This window comes from Panthera tigris, chromosome D4 (assembly GCF_018350195.1).
Source record: "Panthera tigris isolate Pti1 chromosome D4, P.tigris_Pti1_mat1.1, whole genome shotgun sequence".
Taxonomy (NCBI): Eukaryota; Metazoa; Chordata; class Mammalia; order Carnivora; family Felidae; genus Panthera; species Panthera tigris.
In genome coordinates, this window is record NC_056672.1 from 39,045,121 (window position 1) to 39,061,624 (window position 16,504).

A 16,504-nucleotide genomic window follows, 5' to 3' on the forward strand; every position below is an offset into this window, starting at 1 on the left:
CCATTGGACTCAGAGTCCCTTTAAACCAGGGGCTGGGTATCTTTTTAGTGCCTCCAACACTACCTGCTCTCTAGGATCACTCAAAAGTCTCCCTGGACCACCTTCTCCATTCTCATGGCTTTTATAACTTCCCCTGCAGAGATTCTCATCGTTTTCTAGAAATGTCAGACCTTTCCTTTAAACTCCGGGCATATTTATGCAAATTCACATCTCGGGTACCTACCTGACGTCTTACAATATGGTCAAATCCATTGCTATAAATGTCCACCTCAAACCTGTTCATCTTTCACAGTATCCTGAACAAATAATGGCCCTACCGTTTGTAGGTAAAAATTTTAGAATCGTCTGTGTCACCCTCCTCCTCATCCCCATGTGCAACCTATCAGCAGTTGGACCTCTCAGTTGGACCACGTGACTAGGTCTCCAGCCCATCCCTTTTCTCCATCTACCTCCTGGCACCATCCCTCCATTGGCTGACTGTTTTCTCCATCACCAGAGCAATTACGCCAGTTTCCTGCCTGGTTTACCCTCATCCTCTCTCGCCCTTCTTCTGCCTGTTCTCCACATGGCAACCAGAGTAATTATGTCATGTGCACGCTGGGACATCCTGAATGCATTCACTGTTCTCAAGATAAACACAAAGACAGCAGAAAGACTGACAGCTCTAGCTTCACACCTCATCTCTCAACCCCTCTCTCTTTCTCTTTCTCTCTCTCTCTCCCTCTTTCTCCACTTTTTCCTCAGCCCCCCATGCACTCCCCAGTCACACTAGAATCTTCCAACCTTTCTTCCTTGACTTGCCGCTCTCTACCACAAGGCCTTTGCGCTCGCGGGTCCCCCTCTGGGTGTGCCCTTCCTTCCCTCTTCATTTGGCTGACTCTTACTCATCCTACACATCCAGCCCATGTATTATTTCAGTAAGGACATCTTTCCTTCCTTCTCTGAGCCGGTTAGATAGCCCATCATACATGTTCCTGGTAGCCAGGGGCTCTTGATCCTAGCATTTCACACCCTTGCACTTTTACATTTGTGGTCATTGTGTGGTTTGTGTATATTTTTCCACTCACCGAAGCACTGTGAAAACAGGAGCTGTGTAGATTTTTGCTCATCATTATATCTCTGCCTGTCTCATGAAATACTTGTCTCATGAATGGTTCAAGGAACACACGGCTGGGGGGGGGGGGGTGGGAAGGGAAGGAAGCAAGCTCTGACATACACTCTGTACGATCCCAAGCAAAAAATTCAACACTTCTAGTGAAACATCTTTATCTGTAAAATTAATACCAAAATGAATTGATTTACCAGATTTGAGGAAGGTTTAAATAGGAATGTGTCAATGAGCTTCTAGCCTGTGGCTAACAAATAGTATCTTAATAAATATCAGCTTGCTTCTCCATAACCCTCCCCTTCTGGTAGATTGAATACTGAAAATGATCTTTTCAATAAATAAATAATTTACTAAAGACATATGATTTGCTTGGATAATGAAGTGTTTCAAACAGCTGGAATAACCAAAATATAAAAAACAAAACGTTTTCAGGCTCGTGTGGAGGTTACAAGACAGTAGGAAATACAAAGTACAAAAATGAAGGGTTTCTGGGTGGGTCAGTTGGTTAAGCATCTGCCCCTTGATCTCAGCTCAGGTTGTGATCTCTCAGTTCATGAGTTCGAGTCCCAGGTGGAGCTCTGTGTTGACAGCTTGGAGCCTGCTTAGAATTCTCTCTCATTCTCTCTCTCTCTCTCTCTCCCTCCCCCCCCCCCACATGCTCTCTCTCTGTCTCTCAAAATAAATAAACTAAAAAAAAATGCTATGAGTTACATAACAATATCATCCAACAAACCAAGATTTTTCACAAACCCACACAGGATTAATTGCCAAATAAGCTAAAAGTGTTGTGAGTTCAGAGAAGATGAGATCATTCAAAGTGAAAGTGGTAGGACTTGGGTGGGGCGTTGTAGAGGTAGACTAGAGGTGGGTGGAAAAACTGGGAGCTTGTGTGACTGGGGCAATTGGTCAAATCTGGTAAGACTCAGGAACAAGAACAAAGGAAGCAAGATTATTCCAAGAACAATAGGGACACCAGGTTGCCTAGGGCCATGGAGTCAGGGTAGATAAGAAGTCAAGAAGCAGGTGTATGAAGTTTTGGATGCCAATGTGTGTATGGCATTTTGACTTTCTTCTCTGAATGGAAATACTGAGAATATAAACTTTTACAAATCTAGATGTGTCACAACCATTTTGAATTTAAATACAATACAATATGGCTACCTCAAATTCAAGTTTCTCCAAAATTGTACTTCAAAGGAAGAAACGGAAGGAAGGAACAAAGGAAGGAAGGAAAGAATGAAGGAAGGAAGGAAAGAAAGGTAGAGATAGAAGGAGGGAAAGGGGAGAAGGAAAGGGAATGGACATCTGGCAGACAGCCTACCCCTCATAAAGGTTTCACGTTGTGTATAAATGTGTGGTTGAATCGTGTCTCCGTGACTCCCTAAAATATGCAAAGAGCATGTTTAGTGTCTTGGGGGATGTCACCTAAACTACAGTGTCTGCCTCTGGCACTCTATTCACTGGATCTCTCCAAATCACGAGTTACTTGCAAGGTCCACACACACAGAGAAGGGACATGGAGCCCCAGATGGGGTGTTCATGTGCAGGACTACAGTCCATTAAATCTTTTGTGAATAACCCCTAAGTATTCTGATTCATGGGATGAGTGTGGATGATCTATTCCGCCAGCTTCACTACCTCCTCCATGACGCCCACCACCACCCATTTACCCTCATGTCTTGGCAATCATAGGAACACCTAAAACAAAGGACAGCTAGTCTTCTGCACAGTGAAGGGGAGAAGTTCAGCGCAAAGAAAATGGTGGGGGGTGTATATGTGTGAGTGCATGTATATATGTGTGTGTGTGTGTGTGTGTGTGTGTGTGTTCATGAATATGTGTATCACAAGAGCTGACCTCTTCATGTAGACATGGGGAATTTCCAGGTAAATGGAACTTGAAAAGAATCTATGAATTTCATCATCAGCCTTCAATGTTCTACTGTTTTCCTGACCGAGCATGCAAGAATATAAGTTGTGCACTTTTCTATGTTTAATCACTTGGCTTTTCTGAGATAATACCACATGAGCAAAACCAAGCACTGTCTCATGAGACCACCATCTTTCGACTCCCTGGTGAAAGAGGGGTGCCCTTCCCTGCTTGCCTCTGATGAACAGCAGCCATAGATCTTCCCTTAAGGGACCTCGTGGCCACCTGACCTCAGGAGCACTTTCAGATTGATTTAATTCCTTGCTCGGAAAGTTCACTTTTGTCTGCCGACCACTACCCATCAGCTCCCCTGGCTGGCTCATGTCCACCCAAATTATGTTTACATAGTCTCCTAGACTTTTTTTCATAGTGTTTATCACTGTTCACGATTGTGTATTTTGTGTATTGTGTATTGTGTATTTTGTATCTTGTACTTGTCATGTTTCTCTTCCTCAATGGACTGTAGCTCCACAGGGGCAGAAGAAGTGTGGGTTCTGCTCACCATTGTATCCTCAGTGTCTATCCCAGCAACCAAACATGTGAGTGATACTCAACAAATATTTATGGAAGGAAGGAAGGAAGGAAGGAAGGAAGGAAGGAAGGAAGGAAGGAAAAAGGAAGGAAAGGAAGGAAGGATGGAAAGGAAGAATGGAGGGAAGGGAGGATGGAGGGTGGGAGGAAGGAAAGAAGGAATGGAGGGAAGGAAGGAAGGAAGGAAGGGAAGGGAGGGAGGAAGGGAGGGAAGAAAGGAAGGAGGGGGGAGGGAGGGAGGGAAGGAGGGTGGGAGGAAGGAAAAAAAGAAGGAAAGAAGGAAATATTGGCCCGACCTTCCTTCCTTTTGAACTGGCTCCTTTACTGCTTCTGCCAATCTGTTTTCTTACATCAATTCATGAAATTCTATAAGAGAAACTACTGCCTAAAAACAGACTATGGATTCTTGGTAATTCTCAAAAATAGATCCAGAAAGGAGGATTGAAACTTAATATTTACTTAAGTGGGGTATCATCGAGCTATCAGAAGATAGGACTAAACTGAAATTTTGTGTGTGAGTTACACATGGGTTAGTGAGAACTAGGGCTATTCAGATTTGAAATGACATACAAAGATTACAAGAGAGGCAGACACAAGCTGCTATGAGCATGTTGGGAAGGTGGGATCCCACCCAGGGGGTGAGGGAAGCTGCTATACATGAGCTCTTAAAAGACGCTGGCATTTGGATGGGCTCTGAAGACTGCGCGGTGGGTTGTGTTGGGAAGAAAGAAGAGAAAGTCAAGGTAGCGGAGGAAACCACGGGGAGAAACCCAGAGATATGACAGGGCTGTTGACCCAGGCAGCCAGGGAACGTTTTGGAAGAGTGAGAAAGGAGGTATAAACCAGAAGCTGTAGGAGACTGAGCTACAGAGATAAATTCTTTTCCGTGTCTTCCCCACAAGGAGGAATTAGAGAAAGAAGAGGGCAGGACCTGAGCAAGTTTAGGGGGGAAATGTGATGGGGGAAACTTCACGGGTTTGGGGGTCCAAAGGACAGATCCTTCAATACCAGTTATTCCATGGTCTAACTTTGTCACATTATTTAACTTCTCTGAGCCTCAGTTACATCATCTGAAAAAAATTAATATAATACCTGCCTTAATATTAAAGTCTGCAGTAAGAGCAAAAGCAAAACCATATGCAAAATCCCAGCTCACAGTGAGATTTTGGAAAAACGGGCTTTTAAAAATGTCCATTTTCCAGGGTACGTGGGTGACTCAGTCGGTTAAGTGTCCCACTCTTGATCTCATAGCTCATGGGGTCAAGCCCTGTGTCAGACTCCGCGCTGACTTGGGATTCTCTCTCTCCCTCTCTCTGCTCCTCCCCTGCTTGTGCTCTTTCTCTCTCTCAAAATAAACATTTTTTTTTAAAGTTCATTTGCCTTTCCTTGTGAGTTTCATTTCACTTCCTTTAATTATCCCTGATCTCTTGTCAACACCACCGGCCTCACGCCCCATTCCCCGGAGGGAGCAGTGTTAGCTTTAGTCATAAGGTCTATGGATGACTCCCGTTTTGCCATTGTCTGATCCAAGCCATCATCCCAGAGCTCCACATGTCTACGTGTTCCTATTCCTCAGATGAGAGCATTATCAAAAGGTTTCAGTTCCCTGTTTGCAATTGCTGGGTTGAGTACCAGGTTCTTTTCACCTCCTGGCCAGCCCACATCCTCCCTAACTCCCACCACAACCATCCCTACAGACTTCCACGCCAGCAGATGGGAAAAGGAATGTGTGACGTTCCCTGGGAGCCTGGCTATTGTTTGGGAGAACTGGAAGTCACTGTGCTCAGAGTGTCCATCCTCCCTCCTCGCCGCACACCCTGCTTCCTGTCAATCATCCTGGAACACCCAGTGCCGACCGACAATTTTGTGCACAGGATGTTTGTTTGCAGGCACTGCCTTCCAAGTCTCAAAGCTCGAGACTTCCGCTGCCAATCCAAACACCAGAATGGGAAAGGGGGGAAAACCCTGGGGCAGTTCTTTTAATGCCTAATACAGTCTATTTATATTCAAAAATAGCAACAGGTTATCTTAGCTTGCAGAAACTGAAGAGGCTAGGAAGCCTGATCCTTAAAATCCTGAGCCCCTGGAATTTGAAATATAGGTTTCCGCGTGTGGACACTAAAAAGCATGTCCTTAAAGCACCTTTGGCATATTCCGTGGTCAGCTTCCATAAATGATCAACCCCTGTTTTTATGGGCACCGCTTAGAGGGTAAATGCCTTGCTACTAAGCCACAAAGCAAAAGAATTCACAAGACAGATGTGCGTTGAAATTCAAGGTGTTCAATCAAAGCTGTGGGATAAATTCAATAGCCTGAGGTCACTGCGTAAATTTCTGCAGTCCTTCCAGAGTTTGTAGATGTTCTAAGAAATGTTATGTTTGAGACTCTAATGATTACATATGAAGCAATTAAGCTTGAAAAATGACTTTACAACGTTATGATATATGTTCTTCGGGGAGCAGGGAATAGTTTTCTTGCATGCTAATAATGAAAAGATCACCCAATTGTCTTCCTGACTCACTGGTAGTTTACTTGAGAGCCTTGACATGTCTATTCCTACAGCTTCCATATAATTACTAAATAGGAATTTGAACCTCTGCGCATTTAATAGCTACCATTTACAATCTTTATATCTCTGGGGAATTGACCTAATCTCTCTGCAGTTATTTTTGCCTGTAAGAATGGATCATTATTCATTCAAAACTCCATTGGATGGTAGTGAAGCTGAAATAAAACCAAGTGTGAAAGGTGCCTGGAGCGTAATAGGTGCTCAATAAATGGTAACCTGTAAGATCGAAAAGCAAGGGGAATTTGAGAGGCATTCCCAAGAATGTCTTTAAAAATGGCTCCAACTATCACATTCGCCCTCTCAGCTAAATTTTAAGGATGACCTGGCGATAATCTTGGTACATGAAAGAAAGTCCCAGAGGTCTTCAATAGGAACGGTTTTGAGACAAGACAGATAAAGGTGATCCAAAAGTGCATTACCTCAAGCATCCTAGGTTCCAGAACTGTTTTGCCAAATGGGTTACAAGTTCATGAGCAGGATCAAGAACAAAAAGCAGTATGCCCCAGTTTCTCTCCGGACCTTTATTCACACCCACCTGACACCACCAAAGCACGACTTTCACTGTCCCTGCAGGAGCCCAGCTTGTGCTGGGCATACCGGATGGGTCCTGAGTTACACAGCTGGGGAGGTTTAAGGTATGCCACATGTTAGTACCACTTGTTCAAGTTCTGGCCAGATTTCCATACAATACTCAGCTGCTCTAATAGAAAGTGAATTCCCGGGTCCTTACAAGGACATGTGTAGTCTGAGAGTTTTCAATACACCAAATGTGGGTTTGGGGAAAGCTTACCAGACCAACTCATTAAGAGCTCAAAATTAGTGGACTACATACAAAAGAAGAATCTGTATTGTTTTAATGATTAAAATAATGCTGATTAAAATTAATCTCATCATTTTGGGGCACCTGGGTGGTTCACTCGGTTAAGTATCTGTCTCTTGATTTTAGCTCTAGTCATGATCTCACAGGTTGTGAGTTTGAGTCCCGAGTCTGGCAGTATGCTAACAGAGAGGAGCCTGCTTGGGATTCTTTTTCTCCCTCTCTCCACTCCTCCCTTGCTTATGCACTCTCTCTCTCTCTCTCTCAAAATAAATAAACTATTAAAAAAAGCACTTTAAAAAAATGAAATTAATTATTTTTATCACCATATATATACATATATATGTATATATGTATATACATGTATATATATACATATATATGTATATATATACATGTATATATATACGTATATGTATATATATACGTATATACATATATACACATATACGTATATATATACATATATATGTGTATATATGTATATACATGTATATATACATATATATGTGTATATATGTATATACATGTATATATATACATATATATGTATATACATGTATATATATACACATATATTGTATACAATATATGTGTATATATACCTATATATTGTAAACAATATATAGGTATATATATTGAACCGGCGAAGGTTTAAAAAATAACCACCAACCACCAGTGTACCAAAGAATATAAGGATGAGATGGACAGAAATTCCACCAGCAGCAGTGGTAATAAAGTACAGTGTAGACTTTCTAAACCAATGTGGAAATATGTAGCAAGATTATTAAAATAAGCTTATAATTTTTGACCTTAAAGCCACCTAATGGAATATCTGTCCTAACAAAGAAAACAAATATGGCCAGAATTCCATATGCAGTTAGTTATCACACTGTTATTTATACGGACGATTCCATCACAAATGGAACTGCCCTAAATGATCTATAACAAGGAAACGGTTACATATACCAAGATATTGCCATAGATTAGGAAGCCATTAGAAGTCATGTCTTCAAAGAATAGGTAGACGTGGAAAAATAAGAACGATGTAAGATAACTTGGAAGGAAACCCAAGTCCGCTCGTACACTGTCTTGAATGCACCCTTCCGTATTTTCCACATTTTCTTCAGTGACTATAGCTTCCTTTTATATGTAGAAAATGAACAATTAACATTAATACCAACCAAACAACCTCAGCTGAAATTCACTAATAGGCTATTTAAATAACCTGTAGCAATATCACTACTGATAGTATTTTTGCAAGCAAATCACACTGTCCTTTAAATTGCAGCTAATTAAAATATCAAGCTAGAGGCCAAAAAGATCTTGATATGAAGGGGAAAAATGATTGTCTTTTTAAATTTTTTTGGTCCATATTGCTTTATCTAAGCAAACTGAAAAGTGCCCAAAAAGCCATATGGGAGATGTACTTCTTCACAGCTGCAAGGGAAACATTTGCAGAACAGAAAACACCAGAAATCACAATATATTCTTAGTCATAGTAGAATGGAAAGCACATGAAATATTTAAAACATGGAGTTGAGATTTCATTTTTAAATATTTTAATTGCCAGCACAGAACCGTTCTAGTTTATTTCTGAGCTCCGGAGATTAGCAGCAAGGGGGGGGTGGGGCTGGTGGAGAGGTAGGGGAAGAATGGACAAAAAAAAACAAGAGCCATTAGAAGTGAAAACAACCCCTAACAAATGGCAAAGAGAAATTAACGTTTTCTTTAGCTGAATTGCGTATTGTTCCTTGCATCAGTTTTGGTGCCATAAAATGCGGCACGCTTTATGCTGTGTGTTCTCTCAGAAAAGCCAAACAGAAACCAGTCATCATGGTTTCGAGAGAGAGCAGGGCTTCCCCTTTCTCATGTTACAACAACACAGTCTCCACTTGGGCTGGGGAGCGTATCATATATCATAAATCACTCTCGGAGAGATATTTGGCAGGCATTCAGCCCCCCAGGCTATGCAACAACGGTACAGTATGGAAAATTTTTAAGGTGGAATCTTGATTTTGTAACGTAAAGACTTAATAGCACCTCAAAACATTTTACTGCTTCCTGGTACATACACACACAAAAAAGCCAAGAAAGCAGAATTCTCCATATGGTTTTTGGTTTTATAGGATATATACACAATAAGCCATACAACTGTAAACCTGGAGGGCATTCTCTTGCCCTTGTTAATTCCACGCCAGCGAAAATGAAAAAATAAAATTAGAGAGTTTGATCCTAACTTAGCCCCTGAAAGAGTCAAGTCACCGGCAACTTCTAGAATCTGCTTTTTAACTCTCCATGCCCCCCGACGGTTAACCATTCGACACCTTTGTGGAAACTGGGGGAGCAGCAGGAGAAGGGGGGCTGGGGACAGATTTTATTGTAAGATAATCACATGCTGTCGAAGACACTGTCAGGGGTTTCAACAGGAAGGCTTATAAGTTGATGAGGGTCTGAGAAACCCCAGTAGAGTCCTTCTCCTGATTCCGGGCCCCAATCCGAGTTTTCCAAGGCCCTGAGCGTGCACTCCCACCTTCTCAAATGTTGCACACCATTTCAGACTCGCACGTTCTTCTTCAGGAGCCTCTTTCAACAAATCAGGCATTTTTTCAAATTGCAAACTGCATTTAACCCCTAAGCCGCATCATCACGGCAGATACCAAGGGGCTCTTTGGAACACAGCAGCTCCCGGCAAAGCCACTGCTGCGAGGCCGGGAGAGCCCCTCCGTGAACGGAGGGGTTAACTCCACGGGTCCCGGGACGTGCCCGAATGTTCTCAGCGCTCTCGGGTTGAGTAATTCTTAGAAGGGCTAAATAGACACCGGGGGAAATGCGGACTGTGCGGTATGGCATTGAGCTCTCTGCGGAAAAACAATGCATGGAAAAACAAAAGAAAGAAACTGAATAAACCCTTTCTGGAGTTTAAAATAAACTCTGCTTTTGTTGTTGTTGTGGTGGTGGTTGTTCACAAATTAGCCATAGTTCAGACAGGCTAAATATAAAACTTTCAATGCGGTTTATTTAGAGTTTTTCTGAACAATCCCAATCAATCTGAAGAAGAAAATTAAAGCAAATGGAGACAAAAGGGGGGGGGGCAGCGAGGGTATGTGTGGATGCTAATCAAAAACCAACTTATACTTTGAGTAAGTTATTCATTTCCATCCCCTCCCCCACCCTGTTGTCACCAATCAGTTCATTCTGGAGATTCAGCTACTTCCCCACCGCCATCTCGGGCTTCCTACTGATAAAGTCGGAGGCTTGCTGCCCCCGCCCTCCACAGGCACTTGAGAACCTGCCATCAGGTTCAAGACTTGACCTCCTAACCACTTAGAGAAGAAAAAAAAATAAATAATAATTGCAAGGAAGCCCTGGGGAATGGTCTTGCCCAAGCCTGACACATCTCATGTCCTTCACCCACCTCTATTTCCCCACCTCTTAAATTAGTGGTTCTCGGCCTGGGCTGCAAATTAGCATCCTCTGGGAAGCATTTAAAAATTTCCAAAGCCCAGGCTGCATCCCAGACCAATTATATCAGAATCTCTGTGGGTGGAACAGAGGCATCAGTATTTTTGAAAGCTCCCCAGGAGATTCCAGGTGGAGCCTGAGTGAACTGTGGTTCTTGTGTCCAGTCTTGCCCTCCTCCAAGAAACTGTCCCGTCGAAGTTAGGAGTGAGGTTCCTAAAGTTACATACACGGTCATGTTTTCTCTTTGTTTAACAGGCCTCAAGGACTTCCTTAATGCCCAGAGGAAAATATCCCAAAACCTTCCTGGCCTCCATGGCCTTCTCTAGCTGTACTTCCTGCCAATCCCTGCCTCCACACTCACCAACCCAACCAGACGGAACGTTCTGAACCCTCATGTGCCCGCATCCTAGCCTGGCAACCGGCCACTCTGTTAGCCTGGAAGATTCTCTTGCCGCCTGCCCAGGGCCTTCTCCTCATCCGCCTTTGGATTCAAGTCTGGTGCCTATCCTTAGGAAGTCACAGGCTGGGATCGCTTTTCACCACCACTAGTATGCCCTCCAAACCCTATTGGGTGTTAAACCGTTGAGAGCAAAGTAGACTCCTTGTCCACCATCATGTCCTTGGTGGCCAGTTCAGCCCCTGGCCCACTCCTAAAGCACAGAATGAACAGAGGCTGAGTGGGCCAAGCCAGCTCTACCCAGGAAACTTCACCTCTCAGTTCAACGGTATATTATCCCTAGCCGAGAATCTTCCAGAGTATTCGAATTGTTTCGGTAGAATCCAACCTGATTTCCCTGCGGGGCATACAAACGGTCCACGTTCTGAAGCTCCAGGGGACTGACACCGATAGGCAGCTGCAAGAGGACAGCAGTTACATTTGGGTGCCAGGAGTCACAGGGCCTTGCAGGCTCCCTCCCAAGGGGGTAAAACTTCTGCCGCATCGATCAAGAATCGAATAATTTTGGGGCGGCTTGCAGGACTCCCAACCAAGCTTCTGTTTGGTGGATTCTCACTGAAGAAGATAGAAACTGCCCCCAGATGTAATGGAGCATGGGAAGAGATTTAGCCCATCAAATCTTTCTCTGCCTTTGTGACAGCCTGGGGTTCAGCATCAATGGCATGAGCGTGAAGGTAAATAAAGGCCGGCCATTAATTCTGAAAGCCTTGCTCGCAGCAGCCCCATTGCTAGCCCCAGGAGCCGAGGAGAGGTGGATGGCTGATAGAATGTTCCCCAGGTGATTTACTGAAAGTATAAAGCCAAGCGGGTGGGAGAGGGCCTTCTTTGCGTGTCAGGAAGAGAGGGAGAGGCGAAGAAAGAAAGGAGGAAAGGGGGAAAGGAAAACAGGAGGGAGAAAACGAAAGATTTTACCTGCCTTGTCCCCGGGATCAGCGAGGTGCCCTAGCCAAGCCCGGAGGCCAAAAATGAAAGAGTTTACAGAGGAAGAGAGTACAGAATAAGGGAGGGGAGGGAGCCAACGGGCATGAAATCTGCCCCCAGCCCCTAGGGAGTATTTTAGTCTCATTTTACAGATAAAGGCAAGTGCAACAGAAGGCGGTTCGCACAGCTGCACCAATGTGTGCATCCACTAAGTAACAGAAATGAAGGAAAGAAAAGATGGTTCTGAAGAGTGAAAAAGTGTCAAGGTGAGGGGAGAAAGGAATGTACAGGAAGAGGGGAGAGGAGGGAAGGCAGGTGGAATAGAGCAGGAAGGTAATTTAGCAGACTGAGCTCAGCGGGGGCAGGGACATTCCACAGACATTTCACCTAAACCCTACGCGGCCCTGGGACCTTCCCTGAGTATATGCACCTTTCTTGGGCCCAAGCCCAGGAGCCCAGCTGCTACCTGGCCAGGCTGGATTCTTACTGCATGGAATTGCAGAAACAGCTTCAGGAGGTGAATTCTGCATCAAGTGTTCCTGGCTCACCCTTCGGGAGACTGCAGAGAGCATCTGAGAAGGCAGAAGATGACAAGGCAAAAAGAACCTGCTGTCTTACTTGTGCCCCAGGCCTCCTAGAGAAAGTGCGTCCAGGCCCCCATAAAACGGAGACAAGAGGTCTTTCTAAGCCCACACACACGCCCCAAACACACACTGCTGGGCTAACCGCGGCCTCCTGGCCAGAAGGCAACAGAAGATCCAGTGAAATCTGCATGGCCATCAGTGTGGCTTGGGATTCTTTTGGCATACGCTTGTGGGTTTTGAATGCTAACCTGAGTCCGAAGAAGCCCCTTTCTTGTCTTCTTCTCTTACGTGTTGACACATACGGGTCACAGCTTCAGAGAGAATCTGGCCGGCCGGGTGGGAAGGATAAATTCAGGCTGGAGGTGAAGAGCCCACAGATCTCTCATGTTCCTCTTTTCGGCTCTCAGCCATCGTTTTTGAACAGGTTCACATAACGTGCCAGCCCGACCACAGGGAGCTCCCAAAGCATAGCTCTTCGCTCTGGGAATGTTACTAAAACAACGAAAACAAGTTGTAACCGGGTACCCAGATATATCAGGTATTGTGAGGCTAATCATATCAACTATAACAATAATAACACATTTTATATAGCACTCAAAATTTCACAGATGGTTTTCACACATGTTATTTGAATTTCATTGTCACTAGCGATCTTAAGTGCTATGTGGGGCAAATATTTCTCCCCGTACCTAGATCAACAATCTGAGGTCCAGACAGGTTAAGACATTTGCCCAGGTTCCCATGATTATTAAGAAAAGGGCATGAAATGGAGACATCCAGCCTTGAGTTTCCTGCTCTCTCCACCACAATGCCGATTTTAATACATTTATCTCTCTGTTGAGAAAAAATTTCTCACTGTCATTCCCACTGAGCGGTAGTATTTCCCATTCCTAGAGTTTAAAGGGGAAAAAAAAAAAAAACAGATTCATGTTTGTTTTTGTTTTGCTTCTCGAATAGAACGTGAACAGGCTATTGTCTTGCTTGAAAAGCATCTTTGCTTCAAACTAAATATCACATCATTTCCTTCAAGCAGGAAGTTCTGAAGAGCTCTGAGTCATGAGGATATGGAGAAAAGATCCAAAGACATCCCCACCCCAGGGGCCCTAACTTACTAACTTACTAAAATGAACTGATCCTTTTAAACAATCCAAAGGCTACTGATCAACCCTGCTCTTTTCCAACCTTCCCAACAGGGGAGTAAATTGTTCTTTTTCTTTTCTGAATGTTTATTTCTGTTATTTTTATTCTCATCATTGACTATTTGCTGACCGCATGTGCTGGCTGATTTCTGAAGCTGTGTTTATAATTCTCACAAAACCCTATCCCCCAGGAATGCCTCGTCTGCTAGAGCAGGTGGGTTTTGTCCGCGTGCATTTTGCTGGTGCATAACGTATTTTCATTGTAATTGTTTCAGTGTAGGTTCTGCTTAAAATAGCATTTCGTTGCTGTAAAGGCTTACTTGGGTGTCCTCCTCAAAACTGGAAAGGAGTGAAAAAGCAAGGCACAGGGGTCTGCGTGCCAGGGAATTCTGGCTGGCGCACAGCTCCTTCCGTATGCGGCCACTGAGTGAATCCCCTGAGGGTGGGGACTGTCCTTTATCCATATCAAGGATGTGCAATGAAGCCAGGCAGCCCTCAATCCCAACCAACTCTGTCACTCCACTAGGTTTGATCTCGGTTAAGTCATGGAACTTCTCGGAACTCAGTTTCCTCATCTGGAACATCAGCTTTGCAGAAGTATCGTGAAGATTGAGTAAAACAAAGACTATGTAAATTCTGGCACAGTGAAAGCATTCGAAAAATATTACCCCCGTGCCCCATTATTCGTCTTAGCAACGCCACAAGGCAAGCACTCAGTTATTTGCTTGCCAATGTTCTCAGTATGTCAAACGCCTGCTTTGAATTTTTTTTTATCTCTTAATTTACAAAAACAAAGAAAATGATATGAAAATGAGGCCAGAGGGTACTAGATACAATAAGAAAATGTAGGGTGTGGAATTGAGGCAGAGAGCAGCACAGGGCACAAGCTAGCCCAACTTTAAGCTCGTTTTAAGGTTCTAGATACAGGCAGTGGATTGTTATCAGCTTGGGTGCTTTTTTTTTCTTGAAAAATGGCAGTTATAAAGCATAAAGTAAAATGAGTGACATTAGCTAACCTCATGACTCAGAGCTCTTCATACCCCGAGTACCTCCTTTCACACCAATCCATTATATAATTAGCACCAAATATTTAAGACAAAATGTTTCAAATTATTTTTGTCACAGTATGTTTAAAGTAGGGAAAAATTAGAAACAACGTAAATGTCCAAACATCGGAGTATGACTATATACATTATAATGACTCACACCATGGAATACTGTGTGGCCGTTACAAGGCAGGTCTGTATTTACTGACATGGAAAAAATGGTCATAACAGTAAATGAAAAGTGCAGGTTACAGACACACCCGTACATAGAAAAAGAACACTTCTTAAAATGTATTTATCGGTTAACTGGCATGAGATTTCTGGCAGAGTATAGAGCAAATGATTTTCCTCCGGGTGATGGATGTAGGGTGAGTGAACTTGGTTTTTTTCCTTGTTATTTCTGAGTATTTTCTACTTCATCAGTAATGTTTGTTGCTTCTGCGATTCCAAAAAGAGGGATGAGGCCGCACAACTATTTTTAAGTAATTAAATATTTGTCTATAGCTTCTCATTCCTGTTTGCCAGGCTTTGAGACAAGACAGCCTGAATCATCTGAATCATTTATTTTGGTCACCAGCATTTCATTGTTTCCCTCTCTCTCTCTTTTTAATTTTTGAGAGACAGAGACAGAGCAAGAGGAAAGGAAGGGCAGAGAGAGGGAGACAGAGGATCCGAAGCAGGCTCCAGGCTCTGAGCTGTCAGCACAGGGACCAACACGAGGCTCGAACCCATGAACCGTGAGATCATGAGCTGAGCTGAAGTCAGCTCAACCAACTGAGCCACCCAGGCGCCCCTCATTGTCTCTCTTAAATATACATTTGACATTTTATATTATATATAAATATATTTAGGTATTTGCAGTGATTTTTGTGATATAATTGCTATAAAAGTGCTAACATCGTGCACTGTTCATAGAGATACAGTAGCTAGTGAAGCAATGAAATCAGCAAACCTTAACAGCACTCACATATAAAACATTTAAAAATTTCAAAACCAAGCAACTATGTTTAGGTAGAGTGGCTAAAAATATAATCATAATCATAATAGATATAAAATCTATCTCTAAAGTTCAAGGTAGCCCAGGCAAAGTATTGGGTAAGGTCTACCTGCCTTTCAAAGGACAAATAATTCCTATAATGTATAAATGCTTCCAGACCATATAAAAAGATGGAAAGCTTCCCAGCTCAATACAAAAATCTAGCACAATCCTTACATCAAAATATGTAAGGACATTTATGGAAATGTATACAGAAAGACTTGGAAGGATACACTTCAACTAGGTCAATCTCATTTATGTGCAGAGGAAAAAATCTTAAAGTATCAGAAAATTCAATCCAGTTTTGTATGATAGTAATCACAATGAAATAAGACTTTCTCAGAAACACAGGGATAGTTCAACATCAGGAAACCTATCCCTATAATTCCATGAAATTGATAGATCGAAGGAGAAATTTTTAAATTACCTACATAAATGGATAAAAATTATTTAATTCAAGAAAAACGGTTTTTTTATCTCAACAAGAAAAGATACATAATTAAAACTGGATTATACAAAGTGAGGTCACCAAGATGGCCATCAAGGTCGTCCCTGACTTTGCTCCTTCTCACGAGAAGAACAACTAGCATCCATTCAAACACAAGACACCATTTAAAGGATCCTAGCACATGGGGTAAGGCTGAAGGACCCCCAGTACCTCAGAGACCAAGACAGACTGCATTAAAAGGGTAAGAGGAGTGGCTACATATTGACCACATTGCCTTCCCCTAGGATGACACATCACCACACAGACTGGTCTCTCCCAAGCTGCCAATTCTTCCAGTAGGGGAAAAAAAGTCCAAGAGGACAATCAGCCTCTCCCAGCATTGTAGGTTGCTTTGTGGGAGCCCCCTACTCTTAGCTCACAATAAAGGGATTACAGGAGGATGTGCAGGGCATAGCC